At 52.8% G+C, this 12,608-nt stretch overlaps 1 protein-coding gene across 9 annotated transcripts in view; it reads right to left on the bottom strand.

Moving 5' to 3' along the window:
• The window catches only part of ATP2B3 (ATPase plasma membrane Ca2+ transporting 3), a 69,755-nt gene extending 57,147 nt beyond the window's left edge, over nucleotides 1–12,608 (bottom strand). For 4 of the 9 annotated variants that reach the window (XM_081277868.1, XM_081277869.1, XM_081277871.1 and 1 more), the window contains exon 1: nucleotides 12,344–12,608. The gene's annotated coding sequence lies outside the window, so the exon portion shown is untranslated. The remainder of the gene's footprint in view (nucleotides 1–12,343) is intronic. The other 5 variants (XM_081277872.1, XM_081277873.1, XM_081277874.1 and 2 more) reach the window with 2 other exon arrangements.

Below are 12,608 nucleotides of genomic sequence, written 5' to 3'. Positions count from 1 at the left end.
GCCTGGCTCAGCAGCACACCTGCAGACTGGAGTGGGCTTTGGAAACCAGGTAGGGAGCAACTGGAGAGAAGGTGTGGGAGGAGGGGACCCTGACTAGTAACTGCCCTGCCTTCTCCTGGACCTGGTGTGGTCAGGACAGGTACAGACTTGGCCTGTGTACCCCAAGGGAAACTCCTTTAACCCTTGACCTCCCCTCCCCTCCAAAGGCCCCCTCCCTCCTGCCCACCCCATCCCCTCCCCTCTGCCTGCTGCACCTTGGTGACCACCAGGGAGGGGCAAGGAGGGCTCCAAGGACGAGGCCTGCATGCAGCCCAGGAGGGGGGAGGGAAGGAGCCAGGCAGAGAACAGCCTCATTAATATTTCAGAGGCACCGTCACTGCAGCTTCTGGGCCCTCACAGCCCCACCACTTGCTCTGGTGGAGGGAGGAGGATGGGAGAAGAGAAGGAAATAAAACCGAGAAAACAGATTTAAAGGGACAGGCTCCCCCGCCCCCTGCTGCTCCGTTCCTTCCTCCCCCGTTCCTGGTACAATCTGTGCATATGCCAAGTGGCTCTTGATTAGGGAACAGCTTTGGGCAAAAACAATAACAACAGAAAAGGGTCAACTGCCACCATAGTGCCCCCACCCCACTCACACACCCACCCACCTACCTAAAGCTCTGCCCCTGCAAGGCAGTCCCTTGGGGACCTGCAAGCACAACAAGGGCACCTGGCAGATCCACTAGGGGCTGGCCAGCCACCCTACAGGGGCCCTGCACACCCAGTACCAAGACACATGCACAGACTTCAGAGTCCCTGCTACCAAGGGTCCAGCCAAGCAAGATTCTGGAATCCAGAGAAACCTAAGTCTAGATTCCTGGAGGTGACAGAGACAGGGACATTACCCAATTCCACCCTTGCTTTTGGGTAGGTAAACATCTAATGGATGGCCAAGCACTTCAGTCTTATCTAGAACAGTCCATGCCAGCCCTGCATAGGCCCCTCCCATCTTTGGAGAACTTTAAAAATACAGGATCCTGGGCCCAGAGCTGCCCATCCTGAAGGGGTAGGGTGGGAAGCTATCCCCAAGGATATCTAATGCCCAGCCAAGCTTGAGACCATGCATTTGTCTGCCTTCAGAGGCTCTGAGGAGGCCCCGAATTCTTCAGTTAAAATAAGTCCCATCATAAAAAAAGAAAGCCCCACCATAGAATGTTAAATGATGCAGTCACTGTGTAAAGCCGTATGGCAGTTCCTGAAAAAATTAAACATCAAATTACCAAAGCCTCCAGCAGTGCTACTTCTAGGGACATCCCTAAAAGAAGTGAAAGCAGAGACTTGAACAGATACTTGGACAGCCACGTTCACGGCAGCATTACGGTGTCCAGGGATAGATCAATGGACAAACGCACTGTGTGTATTCATACAATGGAATATCATTCAGCCTTAAAAAGGAAGGGGATTCTGACACTTCACAATGCACATGCCCCTTAAAGACATGAGGCTCAGCAAAAAGAGCCAGGCACAAAAGGACAGATACTGTCTGACTCTGCTTTCCTAGGAAGTCCCTAAAATAGCCAAAATCACAGAGACTGATAGTAGAATAGTGGGTGCCAGGGGCTGGGGGAAGGGGCACTAGAGTTTCAGTTTGGTAAGATGAACCCAGACTGGAGAGAGATGGTGCAGATGCTTGCATAGTGATGAGAATGAGTTTTGTGTCACTGGACTATCTGCCTAAGTGGTGTATTTTACTACAATACAAAAAACAAACAAGCCCCACCAGGCACTTTGCTCTGTGTACAGGGTGGTATGAGCCTCCAGGAAAAGGAACCATGACACTGCTCTTTGGGTGGGGTGTACTGTGGATTGAACCCAGCACCTTGTGTATTCTAGGCAAGCTTCCTACCACTGAGCCACATCCCCAACCCTTTTTATTTTTATCTTGAGGCAGGGTCTTACTAAGTTTCTGAGGCTGGCCTTGAACTTGTGATCTCCTGCCTCAGCCTCCCAAGAAGCTAGGATTACAGGAGTGTGCCAGAACGACCAGCCATGACAGTGTTCTTTGTTGAGTCCATTAGTCCTGTCCAGCTTCCCCTCCTGGGTCACCCCATCATCCCCTCCCTCTGTCTGCCCTGAAGCCCAGGGCAGCACTACACTAGGCCTCTATGGCAATGAATGATTATGCCCACTGTAGAGTTGAAGCAGGTGAGGCACAGAAAGGTTAAGAGGTTTACTCAAGGACATACAGGCAGCAAGGAGCAGAGGCTGAGGTAAACTCAGGTGGTCTGGCTGCAGAGGATTCTATGTGGTTCCTCTGCCAAGTAACTGCCCCGAAAATCCCAGAAAGCAATGAACACATGATTAGAACCAATTAAAAAAGAGTTCAATAAAGTGACTGGACAGGAAATCTGTTCCTATAAACCTCAGGGCTTGGGAGTGCAGGCGCTGGAGTCAGAGAAGCCTGGCCATGTGATCCCTTCTGGGTCACCTCATTGTACCTTCCCCTTCCTCTGCCTGCTCTGAATCCTAGACCAGTCGAATCCCAGAGTTCATAGGGCAGAGCCAGGTTCCACCAGTGAGGCTAGAACATTCCATTTATTCACTCTGCGCTACCTAGGACAGGGAGAAGTCAAAAACTCCCACACAGGTGGCCCTCACAGTGCTGGGTGGCCCTGGGCCCCAGAGGAAAGTTGGAAGCCCCACTCAGGATGGGGCCTTGAAGTATCATTACTGGGGCCATGACTCCATGCAGAAGGAGTGAAAGAACGTTCATTTGTTTTCTGCCAGGGAAGGCGGGAGCTAGAGAAAGGGAGAGCGAGGGAGCAGGAGCTGGAGAAGCTGATGGGCAGGAAGCGTAATGACACTAATTATCCAATTACAGTGAGCTATGCGGGCAGAGAGCTGCATTGCAGCAGGAGACCAAGCCAGCCCTGTGCCCCGCCCCCGCACGCGCTCCGCACACGCTGGCCCCACGCCTCTCCTGCCCTGATGGCAGAGGTGCCCTGGCCAGTCTGTGCTCTCAGGAGAGGCAAGGGGACCCAGGAACACTGTGGCTGGCCTCTGTGGAAGACGCCAGCTCACAAAGGGGCCAAGATCTTGTGTCTGGCTCCAAGAGGGCCAGGTCCCTGTCCTCTGGCCTTTTGAAGCCAGAGAACACGTGGCTAGGATAAGAGGTACCCAAGTGTCCCCAGCTCTGTCCGAGGTACCACGGTGTTTGCCCCTGATCAGCTTCTGATCCCACAGTCAGCTCCAAGGACGGAAGCTGCCAAGGTCTAAACAGGTAATTAAGGAAATTACAGGCAGCTGGAGGCCATGGGGGCTGCAGGCCATAGGCTAAGTCCTTCCAGTCAGGACAGGCAGTGACTAGTTAAGGAGACTACCAGTTCACACTTGGGTCCTCTGAGAGCCTGGGCTCCACAGGGCCCAGAGTGAGCCTGGTATATGTGGTAGGGGGAGGTGATTGCTGTTTTCTGGAAACAGTCTGAGGTCTGAGAGGACAGGCTGGGGGCATTCATTGGAGATAAGGTCAGGGGCTAGAGCTGTGTGAGTCCCCAGCTCTCTCCAGCTGATTGCAAATTAGCCTCTTTGTGTCCCTTTTGTGACCTGACTGATGGTAGAAAGTCAACAGGAAGTAGAGAAAGAATTCACTAGGTGAACTATATGGAACTCTGAGCACACAGGATGGGGGTCTGGAAGCTCACTTTCCCTGGTACCAGGCCACTCTGAGCCCTTAGAAAAGTCCTTGACCATGCTACTCTTGGAAGGGGATGAGTAAGGATGCTGAGGCAGGGAGTGGGGACAGAAAACTCCAGTTCAGGCTAAAGATGGGAGACAAGTCTTGCTGCCCTTCTGTGACCCAGACACAAAGAACTAGCACAACAAAGCCTTGGTGCCACTTCTCCAGGCTAACCAAGGCCAGATGCCAGCTGTCAAATGCAGCAACAGAGGAAGAGCCAGTGGCCAACAACGCCCCCGAAAGAGGATGCCTCAGAAGCTGCAATGGCAAGACCTGAAGGTAGCCAAGGGTCTGCCTGCCATCTGAATCACACAGACTGAGCTTTGCACCACAAAGCTCATGCAGGATCTGGGGTACCCAGAAGGACTAGGGTTGGGGGGCTCCATCTCATGTCATGATGAAACACCAATGTGTAGTCTGAGTGTTTCCCTGAGCAAGCCCCACAGCCCATCACATACCCAGCTTCATCCCTCTCCTAGATTCCCTTGCCAGCCTCTGTGTGCTCATGAGCAGATGATGTCTGAGGCCAAGAGCTTGCGGGGAGTTAGTGGGTCATGAAGTGGCTACAAAAGTCTCCTCTCTGGGAAGCTGGAAGAGAGTGCAGCAAGGACTGTGGATGAGAACACTAGAGGGTCCTCTTTACAGCACATATACCTTGTCCACTCCTCTGGGGGGAAACCCTGACCTGCCACCCTAGCCTCACCTTTGATGATAGCGCTGTGGAGCTGTTTCCTCCTCCTAGGGAGAGTGGCAGGGCCACAGGAGACAGTCCCTGGCCCTGCCTGGACCCTCTCCTGCCACCCTGTCTCACCTACAAGTGCAGCCATGTGGGTCTCTCTGGGGGCTGTCAGGATAGGGATCCTGGGCAACAGCCTCTAGGGCAGCCCACTCTTACCCTTCGCCTCAAAGAACACATTACAGGGAGACACTTTTGATCTGCTCTTCAGGGCAGAGGTTTCTAAGAGCAAAGGCCCAACTGCTGGTCACTGAGTTGTGGGCAGATGAGTCCCAGGCTGTGAGGGAGACTAGGCTGGGTGGGAGGGGCACAGAGGACAGACTCTGCCTCCCACTTACAGCAGTATTCAGAGACCCCAGGAGCCAGAGGAGCCCAGACCAGCTACCTCTGGGTCACAGCCATCCCTCCCAGGCCTGTGACTTCACACCAAAATATGGTATGTCTGGTTTTGGATTCTCCCAAGAGAAATGTAGCTGAGGCCCATGGGAGAGCAGGTAGGCAAGGTCCCCTGTGACTGGCGAGGCAATCAGAGGCCAGGGAAGTGGGGCTAGCTATATTGTCCTGCTGTGCTCTGAGGGCATCAGTGGTTTCAGCAGGGCTGGTCTAATCTGGAGAAAAAGCTCCTCCCCTCTCTGTCATGCCCTGTACCACCATCATGCCCCTGGCCAGCCATCCGTGCAAATGTTGGTTCAGCAACAAGCCTGCCACTCTGCGTGTCTTAACCCGGTTTCAGGTTTGTGTCAAAAATGCCAGAGTGCAAAGAATTCAGAGTGTTGAGACAGTCAGGGACTGACGGTTCCCAGGTGAGTCGAATAAAGATGTGGCAGTTCTTTTTCAAACACCTTCATTCAGCACCTCCCTAAAAGAGGAGCAAAGAGGCCAACACCTCTGCCTGTCCTACCTACTCTGGGCAAACACACGGGGTCTGCTGAGCCAGCTGCCACCTGACCCTGTGGGGACACTTTGGAGTTCCCGCTGCTCAGGAACTCCAAAGATGTCCAGAGTGCTTGATTTTGGGAGGAGGGAGGAAGGGGGACCTTCCTCCAGGAGACAACTAATTTGATTAAGGAAATTGGGACAAGTGGCAAAGGACACACCTTACCTCCTTCACCTCATACTTCCCCAGCACAAATCTCCTTTGAGTTAAACAGTTTGGCAACTACAGCCCAAAGGCCTAATCCAGCAGCCAGTGTGCTTGTGAATAAAGTTTTATTGGCACACAGCCACACCCATTCATTCATGTATCTTATTATCTGTGGCTACTTTCATGCTTTCAGGCAGAGTCTAGTCCTTGAGTCAGTGACCATGTGGCCCACAAAGTAGAAAATATTTACTGTCTGGCCCTTGCAAAAGAAGTTGCTGACTGCTGGGTTAAAGATTTAAACATCTTAAACATGCAAACTACACACAGACATATGCACACACACAGGTGGAAAGCGCACAAATTTCCATAAGAGATTTTGTAAGCCCAGAAGCAATGGAAGAAACCACAAGACATTGTGACAAAAAATGTTTACCTTTTACATGAGAGAAAAGTCAAAGAACAAAGAGGTTAAGCTTTTTTTTTTGGCAACAAAGATATTAAATTGTTGCTATTTTTCATGTCTAAAGTTCATTCAGCCCCAAAGGAGAAACACTAAGTCATCAGTAAATTGGGTATAGGAACAGGTAATTCACTTAAAAGAAAAGATATAATTTATAAACATGGAAAAATACTCACCGTCACTTGCAATTAAAGAAACACAAACTAAAGGAGATATTTGCTGACCTAGATACTTATGGCAGGTTATTTGATTGTAATACCTAATGCTGGCAAGGGTGCATACACGAGTCCTTCTGGCACACTCAAAACAGCCCCTTTGGATAGTGACTTGGCAGAACAGTCTTGTGTCTGGGTACTCTCCTCAGGACAGGGTGAGCGTTCCGCACCAAGATGCTTAGCAGAGCCTTGTGTATAAGGGCGAAACAAATTTGACTGCCTGGATTTCCAAAAATAGCCAAATAATTAAGTGAATTAGGATCTCTTGAGAGAATACTATTCAGCCATTAAAAATTGTAATTACTGAGAACTGCCCTGATATAGCCTGGGTGCTTGATAAATAACTGTAAAATGAGTGAGTGATCATTTGGAGTTTCTTCGTTGCACGACTCAAGTTCATTCTTCATTTTTGCAATAAGTACTTACTGCTTTCATAATCTTTTAAAAATTAAACTATATCCATTTTGAAAAAAATGTTCTTTTAGGAAGGGATTATATTAATAAAGAAAATGCTTATGTGAAGTAAAAACTAGATTACACAATTGAGCCCATGGTATAATTACAGTAATGTGAAAATAAATAGGTTATGCAAAGAAAAGGGAGCAGAAACAAGTTCAATAAAATGAAAACAGTAGCTTACATTTTGGGGATTGGACTGGGGGAGATTCTATGTTTTTGACGTCTCTGTGTGAGTATTCTATAAAGAGCATGCATGTTAAGAGCATCACCATCATCATTATTATTATTATTTTTTTGGTGCTGGCTATTGAACCCAGGGTGTTTTATCACAGAGCTATATCCCCAGTCCTTTTTATTTTTTATTTTGAGATAGGGTCTCACGATGTTGCCCAGGCTGGCATTGAACTTGGAATCTTCTTGTTTTACTTCCTTAGTGTCTGGGATTATAGGCATGTGCCATTGTTTCCAGTAAAAGCATTATTTTTATAATGCTTCCTATTTTTAATAGGAAGAAATCAACATTATTTTTTAAAAAACACTGCCTTGCCCATCTGGGGGGGTGACCTGGGCCGCTTCCGAGGCTGCACCCCAGCCCTAGCTCTTCCCTGCTCTTTCTCAAGCTCTGGCAGCATGTTGGGTACATGGCAGGACCTAATCAGGACCAAGCTGGACATGGGAGGACTGCTGGAGTCAGCTTGAGGACAGGCCTGGCATCCCCATGGCCTGTCAGGCTGTGCCTGGAAGGATGCCTCCCTCTCCATGGGTGTCTGGGCATCTGGGCCAGCCCTTGGGGAGCACAACTCTGGATCTTGATGCCAACACGCTGGCTCTACTGACTCTCACAGAGAGTCCTCCCACCAGCCCCAGACTCCCCAGGGGATGGACCGGCTTCCCTGAGGCATCTGCAACTCCTTCACCTATTCCCTTTCAAGGTTCCATGGGGGAGTGGCTTAGGAGTGGCTTCAGGATCTGTGCAAGGTCTCAGTACTGTCTGATATGGCAGGCACCAGCCATATGTGGCCACTGAGGAGTAAGGAGTCAGGACTGTCTGGCTGAATCTGGGTTGTTGGGCCAGTGAGGGTGCTGTGGGGCCTGAGCCCTGGAAGACGCTGCCTGGCCTCATGGTCTCAACGCATCCTCCTGACCCCAGCACTTGTATTTGGTTGCCATAGATGAACACTTAGCAAAATGCACTTCCTTTGCTGCAGGAAGTACATTTTGCTTTTTCCTTTCCATTGTATACGCAGAACTAACACAGGGCATGGGCCCCTATAAATATGGTTGAATAACTAAGGGCCAGAATCCCCAGTGGTCATCACACCCATATGATGTGGACCCTGGCATGGCAGGCCACATTCTGATGAGGGGGTACATTCATTCTGAAAGGCAACTTACCCAAGCACCTTGTTTCCCCCAGTTGTCAAATGCTCAGATTAGAGCCTGGCCAATCACAGGACACTTTTTCAAATGCTCACGAGCACCCAGAATTCCTTGAGGGCTTCTCTTCTGGGTGATTACCTAGGGGAGCCTGACCATGGGGGCTGGCCAAATTCAAACCATCAGTGACCATATGCCACAGGAGAGTGGCCTTGAGGGTGACTTCAAGATCCATGGGAGGAATCAACCCTTCATTTTCACTGAAGTGGTGACATACATAGTACATTTTGGAAAATTCTCTACCTGCACCATCCCATATGGTGGCCACTGGCCACTGTGGATACTGAGCACTTGAAATATAGTCATGCAACTAAGGAACAAAATTTGTAATTTTACTTTAAGTTGTGGCTGACTTGTGGCTATAGCTACTACATAGGACAATGCAGCTCTGGAAAGTGCCTTAAGACCACAGGCTCAAGGAAGAACTCATTTGAGCTGAGGGACCCACCTCAGCACAACAGAAGCAGACTCAAGACCTCTTTGCACAACTTGGATTTGGACCTAAGTCTCTGGAAACCACTTGTGCTCACAGAGAGTCCTCCCACCAGCCCCAAGAGCCCCTGAGCCTCAATGTTTTTGTCCATGCCCTGTGGCTCTGGTTTGGGTTTTGCCATCTATTCAGCTTTGTGACCTTGGACTTATCCCCTTCTCAACCTTGCGCTGTCCAGATGCCCAAAATCCCCCAGATCTGAGAGCCTTCTTCCTCTGTCCTGGTGATGTGTGGCTCAGACCCTTCTCCCCAGGCTGCTTCCGGGCCCACTGCCAGCACCACCCACCCAACAGAAGGTGCTCAGGCAGGGGAGGGCTTTCCAGCCAGGCACGGTTGGCCTGGCTTCTGCCAGCCTAGCCAGGGCAGGGAAGAGAAGTACAGTGAGGAGCTGGGAAATGACAGGGGACAGGGAGGAGCCATCTGCGTGGCCCAGATCTCTGCCTGCCATGCCTAGCCTGGGGTGTTGCTGGGGCACTTGCTGCAGTCACAGAGATGGCACTGGTGGGGCTCATGGGCGCTTACATTGAAGATCTGCCTCGTGTCACAGCCCAGGTCCCCATCTATGGACTGCTACTTCTTAGGGGTGCCCTGAAGAGGTCATAGGAGCTTACTTTGGGATGGGTAGAAATCACCTTTGATTTTTCAGCGGGAAGATGGGGGTGGGGATGCTGGTATTTCAGCTTCTGAGCTGCAAGGTTTTCAAAAGAATCCCTAGCCTCACCCCAGCAGGGTTCCTTGGACATTCAGCTCCAGCCAGTGCATAATGCCCCCTTCTGCCAAGTTTAGCACACTTCTAGAGACAAACTTCTAGAGAACAAGTGGCTACAGGCAGGGAGCAGACTCAGGGGCCCAACTGCTATGTTGCAATCCTGACTTTACCACCTACTGGCTGTGCGACCTTGAGCAAATTACCTAAACTCTCTAACTTCTCTGGGTCTCATGTGACCAGCTGTAAAATGCGGATAATACCAACACTTGCTTCATTTGATTATTGTTTCAATTAAGTGAGGAGATGTTTGTGAAAAACTTAAACCAGTATGGCACAAGGTGACTGCTGTTATTATTACTGTCATTATTGACATTACTTTATGGGTAAACTCTGATGCAGATAGCAGCCATCAATGAAACATATGAGCCATAAGTGTAAGATCAGAAGGGAGTACAGGTGTGCTGATGACTTGCTCTATGAGGTGGGGGAGGAGGTGCAAATGTCCAGAGAAGCTGGGTCTGACTGTGCTGGCTCCAAGAGTCCCATTTGAGCTCAGCTCTCAGAAGGCCTGGGGCCCGGGGGGCACTCTTGTCCCCTACCAGGAAGCATGGGGCCCCTCTCTACAAGTCATGCTCAGAGAGGCCTCTACAGCTGACCCCAGCACCCTCCGGCTGCATGTCTGGACTGGACTAGAGAGTGCTCACTGATTCCCAGACCTGGCCTCTCCTGCTTGGTTGGGAAGGATTCAGCCTCACTCCAAAGCTCCAGCTCCAAATCCTGAAATGTCAGTGCAGAGTCCGCAGGGCACACTTCCACTGTCTCTAGATCTGGAGCAGGGAAGGGACTTGGCCAAGGTCACAAAGACCATCAGGCACAGAGCTGGCACCAAACCCCAGAGATCCTGTCACTAGAGCCCAAGATGCCTCCTACAAGCCTCCTCTTCCTCTTATTGCCCCTGGGGCTGGCTACAGCATCTCCACTGCCTGCTGTTGGAGTGCTCCCTAGCACGTTCAGCCTTGGGGGCTTCCTTCCCCAAAGGACTGGCTCTCCTTCTGGTTGTCTGCAGAGCCCCCTCCCACGCCCATCCCACTTCCATCTGCCTGCCTTCCCCCCTATTCTGTGCCAGAGCATGCCTGCCCCTTCACTCAAACCACCTGGCAGTGCTGGGCATGCACCAGGTTGATGTGATCAAGACTAGCTGTGTCCTTGGCCCTCCCCCTCCTGGAGGCTAGTAGCAGGGACAATCAATGGTCTGGGACCACAAAGCCCAGCCCCTTCCGACTGGCTCACTCTTCAGATGCAAACTCAAGGGGTAATTTCACCCTTGGTCCTTCTGCTACGCCAAGTCCCTTAGGGACCTGGGCAGCCTCCCAGCCTCTCCTCTGCATCCTAGCTCTCCTCACAAGCCACCTGGCCTTGATTCCCCCATCTGTGAAAAGGGGGCCAATGAGAACAGCAGCTCACACATATGGTTGAGGTGAGACTCAGATGGAGGTCCAAGAACATGTTTAGAACCACGCGCAGCTGTAGTAGGTGCTCAGGAAGGGGATTGGCTTCTTATTAGGATACCTCCCCACCAAGTCCACGGGAGTGTCCCCAGCCACCTGCTCAAGACAGAAGGGGCCTCCACCCATGTGCTCAATGCACTGCTGAGTTCCCACCCCTCTTGGGGCTTCAAGCATCTCATCTGAAGAATGGGGACAAAAATACAGGCCTTGCCTTTATTCTCTGGTGAGTCTACAGATTCAGTGAGGTCAAGGTCATAAATGTGCCATATGAAAACTACTGCCCACTCTGCCAGGCCTGTGGTGGGCACTTGAGCAGCCCATGCAGGTTAAGAGAAAGCCCCTGCCTTAAGATGCTCATAGACTAGGGAGAAGTCATGACTGTGCTTGAGGGTTGCAGTGCTAGTGGATTAAGTGAGGGAAGTAGGTGCAGGGGGCACCTTCCAAGCCGACGTTCAAGTCCTTGTAGGGAGCCAGGGGAGATGAAGATGGGAGCCAGCTAGGGACAGGCTGGACTAATCCTGCAACAGGCAGGGGCTCACTTTAGGTCAGAGCCCCAAGGCCTCATCTGTGAAAGATGGGGTGGCTTCACTCCCCCACCCAGCCCAGGAAGTGGCAAGCATCTAGTGGAGGGGACTGCCCTTGGAGCAGGTAAGACAGCAAGTGGTGTTTGCACACTCTCTCCTAAACCTCTCCCAGGATTCTCCAAGATTCCTTCCTGGGCTGCTCTGCCCAGGCATCAGGCCCCCCACCCTACCTTCCACTCCTCCTTGGCTGGTCAGGCCACTAAGCCCTGCAGAAAGCCAGCAGAAGGAAGGAGACCAGGTCCTAGAGAGAGGGGTGGGTTTCCCCAGGCTTTAGGAGATGCTGCACCAGCGGCTCAGAATTCCAGAACCCCACGCCTGGAGCTTTCACTTTTCAGAACACTGAGGCCCCCTATGCAGAAGCCCTCTGGCCAAGGTCACACAGGTGAGAAGGGGGGAAACAATCGCCCGTGGAGGGATGGAGAAGGCACTACCCAAGTGTGGCCAGGGGCCGCCTGCCTTAGGCACTGTCCATGCCAGCAGCGGGGTCGGCTGGGTAGCTATGTGGGCGTGCAGGGGGACAGTGTGGGAACGTGTGAGGGGGAAGATGACACAGTGTGAGGGCGGGGGGAAGGGGTGCCGCGAGGCTCCTGGAAGGTGCGTGCTCACCGGCGGGGCTCCTGGCCCAGGCCCGGCGCCCCTGGCTGTGCCCGCCCTGAGCCCCCGCCCGCAGCCCCCAGCGGCCTTGTTCCCCAGACGCAGATGCGCGTGCGCGCGGGATGCGGGGCGCAAGGTGCGGGTGTGGGGCGCTGCTTGCCAGCCTCGGGGCCCCGGGGTGACGCGCGGCCGTGGTGCGGCAAGGACACGCAGGCCTGACGTTGGGCGCAGGTGCCTCAGCAGCAGACCTGCGGCCCCCCACCTGCAGCCGCGCCACCTGCTGGGCTGCCCTCCCGCCCCCGCCCGCGCCCACCTCGCCTGCGCCCGTGCGCCCCGGGCGGGCACCACTTACCCGGGCATGGGCACAGCCGCCACCGCGGCCTCAGCTCTGGCGAGTGCTGTCGCTCTAGGCGGGCGCCCGGCGGGCAACAATCCGCTCCAAGGACGGAAAGGCCCGGGCACAGGGCGGCCTGGCCAGCGGCGCGGAGCAGCACCCTCCGCGGCGGGCGACGGCTGCGGCCGAGTGCTCCCCACGCTCCGCACCGGCGGCAGCGGCGGGCGACGCGGCGCGCTCGGCTCCAGCCGCAGCTCTGAGCGCGGAGGGAGGGAGGGAGAGG

The sequence above is a fragment of the Spermophilus citellus genome (assembly GCF_964194105.1).
Source record: "Spermophilus citellus genome assembly, chromosome: X".
Classification (NCBI taxonomy): domain Eukaryota; kingdom Metazoa; phylum Chordata; class Mammalia; order Rodentia; family Sciuridae; genus Spermophilus; species Spermophilus citellus.
This window is presented reverse-complemented; position numbering and strand designations above follow the sequence as displayed.